Source organism: Myxocyprinus asiaticus, chromosome 18, assembly GCF_019703515.2.
Source record: "Myxocyprinus asiaticus isolate MX2 ecotype Aquarium Trade chromosome 18, UBuf_Myxa_2, whole genome shotgun sequence".
NCBI classification, from domain to species: domain Eukaryota; kingdom Metazoa; phylum Chordata; class Actinopteri; order Cypriniformes; family Catostomidae; genus Myxocyprinus; species Myxocyprinus asiaticus.
The window spans coordinates 44,882,501-44,890,000 of NC_059361.1; the positions used below are offsets into that span (position 1 = coordinate 44,882,501).

A 7,500-nucleotide genomic window follows, 5' to 3' on the forward strand; every position below is an offset into this window, starting at 1 on the left:
GGAGAGGGGTCAACAAGGCCTATAGTGAAAAGAATACCATCCCCACTGTGAAGCATGGTGGTGGCTCGCTGATGTTTTGGGGGGGGGGGGGGGGTGCGCGCTCTAAAGGCACAGGGAATCTTGTGAAAATTGATGGCAAGGATAATGCAGCATGTTATCAGAAAATACTGGCAGACAATTTGCATTCTTCTGCACGAAAGCTGCGCATGGGACGCTCTTGGACTTTCCAGCACGACAATAACCCTAAGCACAAGGCCAAGTTGACCCTCCGGTGGTTACAACAGAAAAAGGTGAAGGTTCTGGAGTGGGCACAGTCTCCTGACCTTAATATCATCGAGCCACTCTGGGGAGATCTCAAACGTGCAGTTCATGCAAGACGACCAAAGACTTTGCATGACCTGGAGGCATTTTGCCAAGACGAATGGGCAGCTAAACCACCTGCAAGAATTTGGGAACTCATAGACAACTATTACAAAAGACTGCACGCTGTCATTGATGCTAAAGGGGGCAATACACAGTATTAAGAACTAAGGGTATGCATACTTTTGAACAGGGGTCATTTCATTTTTTTCATTGTTGCCATGTTTTGTTTTATGATTGTGCCATTCTGTTGTAACCTACAGTTGAATATGAATCCCATAAGAAATAAAAGAAATGTGTTTTGCCTGCTTATTCATGTTTTCTTTAAAAATGGTACATATGTTACCAATTCTCCAAGGGTATGCAAACATTTGAGCACAACTGTAGCTGCTTTAGCACCATGGACAGCTCCTGCATTTTACCAGCGAGGTGTCGTGCTGGGGCAAGTTGTCAGGCGGAAAGTAGTGACAACGGATGCTTCCAACACAGGTTGGGGGGCGGTGTACAATGGACGCCCGACTTTCGGCACCTGGACAGGGTCGAAGAAAGCGTGGCACATCAATCGCCTAGAGCTATCGGCTATATTTCTAGCCTTAAAGGCTTTTCAGTCAGACAGAGAGAGCTGTCATGTCCTGGTTCACTCAGACAATATGATAGTTGTGGCATATATAAACTGCCAAAGCGGAATTTATTCACTGGCACTGTTGAGCCTCCTCCTATGGAGCGAGCATCATCTCATCTCCCTGAGAGTGACATATGTCCCAGGCCACCTGAATTACGGCGCAGGCCTACTGTCACACCAAGAGGTGATACCAGGGGAATGCAGACTTCATCCTCAAACTGTATTGATGATTTGGGAAATATTTGGCAAAGCAGAAATCGATCTATTTGCCTCAGTGGGGAATACCCATTGTCCCCTCTGGTACTCTAAGTCACAAGCCCCGCTGGGAGCGGACGCAATGGCACACAAATGGTAGGCAAAATGCAAATATTCCTTCCCCCGGTATGCCTGATTCACTCTGTCATATGCAAATTCAGAGAGGACAATAAACGATTTTATTGGTTGCGCCGAAATGGCCCAACCAGCCATTGTTTCCGGAAATTATAGAGATGCTGTACAGCTCGCCATGGGAAATACCGCTGAGGAGGGATCTCCTCTCTCAGGCACAAGGCACAATCTGGCATCCCAAGGCCCAGCTGTGGAACCTGCATGAGTGGCCCCTGAACGGAGAGTGCTAAGCATGCCAGAACTGACACATTCAGTCATGAACACCGTTTTTCAGGCCAGAGAGCCATCTACGAGAGGCCTCTACATGCTAAAATGGAAGGTGTTCACTGATTGGTGTCTCTCACATGGCAAAGACCCAGTAAACTGCCCCATACATAAAATTCTCATATTTCTTCAAGAGCGATTAGACACAGGACTCACTCCATCAATGCTCAAAGTGTATGTGGCAACTATATCTGCATATCACGCACATTAAGCCAGCGCCTCAATAGGCAAGCATGATTTAATCATAAAGTTATTGAAGGAGCAAGACGATTAAACCCACCTCGGCCGGCTACAGTCCCAACTTCAAACTTAACTTTAGTCCTAAAAGCTCTCGCAGGGCCCCCCTTCGAGCCTTTGGACTCTGTTGATTTGCGCATGCTCTCCTTTAAGACCGCACTACTGCTGGCTCTGGCCTCAGTAAAACAGATCGGTGACTTACATGCACTATCAATCGACAATTCATGTCTGGAGTTTGGCCCCGGTCTTTCAAACCCAGAAATGTCTATGTGCCTAAGGTCCTAACCACGCCCTTCAGAGTGCAGGTGGTTCACCTTCAGGCCTTCTCCCTTCCTCCATCTAATTCGGATGTGGAACAATCATTGCATTTGTTATGCCCTGTGCGGGCACTACACGCATATGTTGAGCGTACACGCCAGTTCAAACTGTCTGATCAGCTCTTTATATGCTATGGAGGATGCACAAAAGGAATGTCCATTTCCAAGCAAAGACTTTCTCACTGGATTGTCAGTGCAATTGCCCTTGCTTATGAGTCGCAGGGTAAGACTTGCCCAATTGGTGTTAAAGCACACTTAAAAAAAAAGAAAAAGAAAAAAGTAAAATGAGTGGCAGCAGCAGCTGCCAAACAAAAACCTTAAAATTAATGTAAAATATCCTTAATCAAATAAAGTGCAAAAACAATAAATTTACAGAAATTTTCATTAAAGATTTTGCAGAGAAACACTGTTATTTTACAGGTATTTCCTGATTTATTATGATCAAACACCTTCAATTAAGTGATGGCACTAAACGTTCTACAGAGAATCACTGTTATTTTACATGAATTTCCTAAATTATTACAATCAAACACAATCAATTAAGGGTTAAACACATGCTACAGATTGTAAAATACCAGTTTTATTTTGGAAGACATAATAAAAAGTCTCCAAAAATACTGTATAAAACAGATTAAAATCATCTCAAACTTGACTGGCAGTGTTTGTGTTTAGATTTAATGTTTAAACATGTAATGGTAAAAACCTGTAAAAGTACAATCTAAATACAATATTTAATGATTCAGTTTTTATTGAATTACAGTACAAACCTTAAATGAAATACAACATTTAATATTTAATTTACTGTACTGATTAACAGTAGAAAGGTTTCTTCAAATTCTCATAAAATATAAGCTTTAAGATTACTGTGAAATATCCACAACTGAAAATATACTCAAGAAATACAAAATAAACTGATACATCTACAATTAAAGTGGGGTTGAAAACTTAATTACAAATAAAGTACACACCACTATTGATTCTAAAACACTTTTTTAATGTATTCAGATGTAAATTTACAATATCAACCAATTATTCACAAACCGTTCTTCTGAGCCCCCCAGGAGGAATTGAAAAACTAAAAATGTCATTTCTCTGTGTCTATCTTGTCTATTAGGGTTACTATCATAGTGCTGTTAAGCTGAGGGGGTTGTGGTCTGTTGTTTTTTAGCTTGTATTTTCCAATTCAGTTTTATGTTGTTTTCCACAAACTTCTCCTGACCGCTGGGGGCTCCGTATAGTTATAATATATGTGGACAATCATTACACTGTCTTTTAATTCAGAATCCTAACTATACAGTGTATTAATAAGTAAAATCAAAACATAACACACACAAAAAAAAATCAATGAATCTGTACCAGAAGTGACAGTGCAACGTAGCAGATAAAGAACAATCCTCCTCAAATTGCCAGTAATCAGCTGGAGGACACACTGAGATTCACTGAAAAGTCCTTAAAATGTAGGATTTAATTTACCATTCCTTTAAACAAGTTTAAACAAACTTTATTTAAATTGTTTGTACCAACATTTGCCATTATGAGACAATCTGGCAATGTGAACACAGTACTGTCAGCTTAGAGAGTGTTAGTTATTAAATGTTTACCAATTTAACCATGCACCTAATGCATGTCTTAGCACCCCCATCAGAAAAACGTGAACCACCAAAAGGAGGAAGACATGGATTCACAACAATGGACACTTAAACACAGTTGTAGCTAAAAAATATTGCCAATTGGTACACCAAAATCAAACCAACCATCTAATAAATGTATTAACTGCAGCTGCGTTTACCCTGTTATAACATGTCTGAGGGTCTTTCCCTTAATGTTCTCCTGAAAATTAAATAAAGGATTGATGATGATGACTAATATCTTATCTTATATAGTACTGCAGTTGATACTTACTAGTGATGGACTTGTCTCTCTGTTGGGTGTCTGTTCTTCCCCGTAAACCTTGTTACAATGCTTGATCTAAAAAAAATCTAAGCAAGTTTCTTATCATTAGCCATTATCAGTGTTGGAAATGGGAATGTAAAAATTGCTCAAAGAAACAGGCAGCTACATATACACTACCGGTCAAAAGTTTTGAAACACTTGACTGAAATGTTTCTCATGATCTTAAAAATCTTTTGATCTGAAGGCGTATGCTTAAATGTTTGAAATTAGTTTTGTAGACAAAAAATATAATTGTGCCACCATATTAATTGATTTCATTACAAAACTACAATTGTATAAAAATAAAAATAAAGTTTTTAGAAATTGATGACTTTGACCGAATAATAAAGAAAAGCAGCCAATAAGTGCCCAACATAGATGGGAACTCCTTCAATACTGTTTAAAAAGCATCCCAGAGTGATACCTCAAGAAGTTGGTTGAGAAAATGTCAAGAGTACATGTCTGCAAATTCTAGGCAAAGGGTAACTACTTTGAAGATGCTAAAATATAACACAGTTTTGATTTATTTTGGATTTTGTTTAGTCACAACATAATTCCCATAGTTCCATTTATGTTATTCCATAGTTTTGATGACTTTACTATTATTCTAAAATGTGAAAAACAAATTATAATATAGAATGAGTGTTTCAAATCTTTTGAGTACATAACAGATTTGAGCCAAATATAACATCTCTCCAAGACAAGTACAAGCCATAGCATATATTTCTATGTAGTTAAAGGAAAAATTTGTAAAAAGAAAAAAACTAATTTTTATAACCTGCTAATTTGCATTGATGGACATGACAATGACTTGTCGAGATTATAATTTACTCACACAGCTACCTGTCTGATAGTTTTATCATCCACTGGTACCATGTTATGTCAAGTGTTTTATCAAGTCTATTTTAATTCAGCTATCAAATGTGCATATTTTGAAGTTTAAAAGAGCCAAAGTTAAAGGTTTTTACCCAGAATGCATATTACAGTGGCCATCGGATTGCAGAGCTACTTCCTGGATAATTTTGTGGGAATGACCAGCCTCCATACCCCATAATAACAAAGCAAAAATCAGATTTGTGATAACTTTGCAAATGTATAAAAATAAAAAAAAGGGGGGCCTGGGTACCTCAGCTAGTACTGACGCTGACTACCACCTCCTGGAGTCATGAATTCAAATCCAGGGTGTGCTGAGTGACTCCAGCCAGGTCTCCTAAGCAACCAAATTGGCCCGGTTGCTAGGGAGGGTAGAGTCACATGGGGTAACCTCCTTGTGGTTGTGATTCTCACTCTCAGTGGGGCACGTGGTAAGTTGTGTGTGGATCGCAGAGAGTAGCATGAGCCTCCACATGCTGGGAGTCTCCGCGGTGTCATGCACATGAGCCACATGATCAGTTGCTCGGATTGACTGTCTCAGATGTGGAGGCAACTGAGATTCGTCCTTCGCCACCCGGATTGAGGCGAGTCACTACGCCACCACGAGGACTTAGAGCGCATTGAGAATTGGGCATTCCAAATTGGGGAGAAAAAGTGGAGAAAATAAAAAATAAAATAAGATTTATGGAGGCCACTGTGCTCTTGGGAACCTTCAATGCAGCAGAATTTTTTGTAGTCTTCCCCAGATCTGTGCCTCAACACAATATTGTCTCTGAGATCTGCAGGCAGTTCCTTTGACCTCATGGCTTGGTTTTTGTGCTGATATACATTTTCAGCTGTGAGACCTTATATAGACAGGTGTGTGCCTTTTCAAATCATGTCCAATCAATTGAATTTGCCACAGGTGGGCTCCAATCAAAGTGTAGAAACGTCTCAAAGATGATCCAGAGAAATGGGATGCACCTGAGCTCAATTTCAAGTGTTATAGCAAAGGGCCTGAATACTTATCTCAGTGTGATATTTCAGTTTTTTCTTTTTTCGTTTTTTGTTAATCATTATGGGGTATGAACTGTAGACTGATGTGAAAAAAATAATAATGTCAAAATGTTTAGCATAAGGCTGCAATATAACAAAATGTGGAAAAAATGAAGGGGTCTGAATACTTTCTGAATGCACTGTATGCTTGTATGTGTATTTATGTGAATGTATGCATGAATGTTTCTGTTTATAATTACATTTCTGCTGTTTTACTTTGTTTTTATGTAAAGCACTTTGAACTACTTTTGTATGAGATGGTGCTATACAAATGAAAATGAACTGAATTGGAACTTGGTTTCATGAAACAAATTAGTAAGAACAAATCCAATCTCTGTATGTCTTGCCTCTGTTAGCTTACCTGTCCCTGGGTTTAATTCTGTACCCCACCATCTGGTGATATCTTGTCACTCCTGGTTCTTCAGCCTTCTCATGATCTCACAGGTGATGCACTGCTGTGGTCATTTGCTGTGTGAAGTACAGTTGGACACAGTGAAGAATATTCACTGTCAATTATACTATATCTCAGAGCTATTACCTTGGAATATTGGACATTAATTAATAACTTCCATTCTGTTGAGAGATCAGTAACTGCACACCACACCTTTGATATACATTTTTTTTTTTTCTGGTCCAATAAATACAACAGTACTCCTCAACAGTCAGATGTGTATGCCTATTGTAGTTGTGCTTGTAATCTGTTTACAAATTAAGTGACTGTCAAGTTATAATACCACCATACCGCCAGTCACTGTACATGGTGGCAATGGTTGCCAACTATGTTCATTTAATTTCTAACAGTATACACAATGTTTGTTGTCTCTCTCACACACACACACACACACACACACGATGCGATCATAAATGTAAGTTAGACTACATTCAAACTTTTCAGTGAATTGAGAGATTTACATAATTACTGGCTAAAAACGGAAGGAAGGCGGTAACAATGTCACCACTCACCAAAGCTGCTATCGTTATAACACAGTCAAGTAAACATTAACGTTACTTTATCTCTCAAATTCATACCGAGTTCGTTTGAACTTTAAAGTAGCTGACAACATTAACACATACTAGCAACACTGGCTACTACTACATTGAAATATGTACTAATATCTCAATGAGCATCTCATTTTAACACACATGACATCTTGATGAAGAAGTATATATACACATACAGAGGTATTTACCTTCAGCAGATTGCGATATGTCCGTTACCCGCTGGTGAAACTTTTAATGGGCATAATTACATTCCGGCAAGTTTTACAACTTTCACACGTCTCGTCTGTTTTCCCCATTTTTAGACTGGGCTACATAAATTAAGGGTATGAAAACAAAACATAACGTTACGTTAGGTTGTTACAGAAAATAACAGGGGAAATGTTTTCTTACATGATATCGCCATATTTTTGCAAGATATAAGTTCACTTACGTGATCAAACAGCTCCCGTCTATGTCTTCCTCTGTGACCAT

At 38.9% G+C, this 7,500-nt stretch overlaps 1 long non-coding RNA gene across 1 annotated transcript in view; it reads right to left on the minus strand.

Moving 5' to 3' along the window:
• Positions 1-7,500, minus strand: part of LOC127456321 (uncharacterized) — a 20,803-nt gene that overhangs the window by 13,210 nt on the left and 93 nt on the right. Inside the window, exons 1-4 of the long non-coding RNA XR_007899820.1 lie at positions 7,460-7,500; positions 7,218-7,337; positions 6,389-6,495; positions 4,090-4,166 (exon numbers count right to left, since the gene is read on the minus strand). The exon at positions 7,460-7,500 is cut by the window's right edge and continues 93 nt beyond it. This is a non-coding gene — a long non-coding RNA (uncharacterized LOC127456321). The remainder of the gene's footprint in view (positions 1-4,089; positions 4,167-6,388; positions 6,496-7,217; positions 7,338-7,459) is intronic.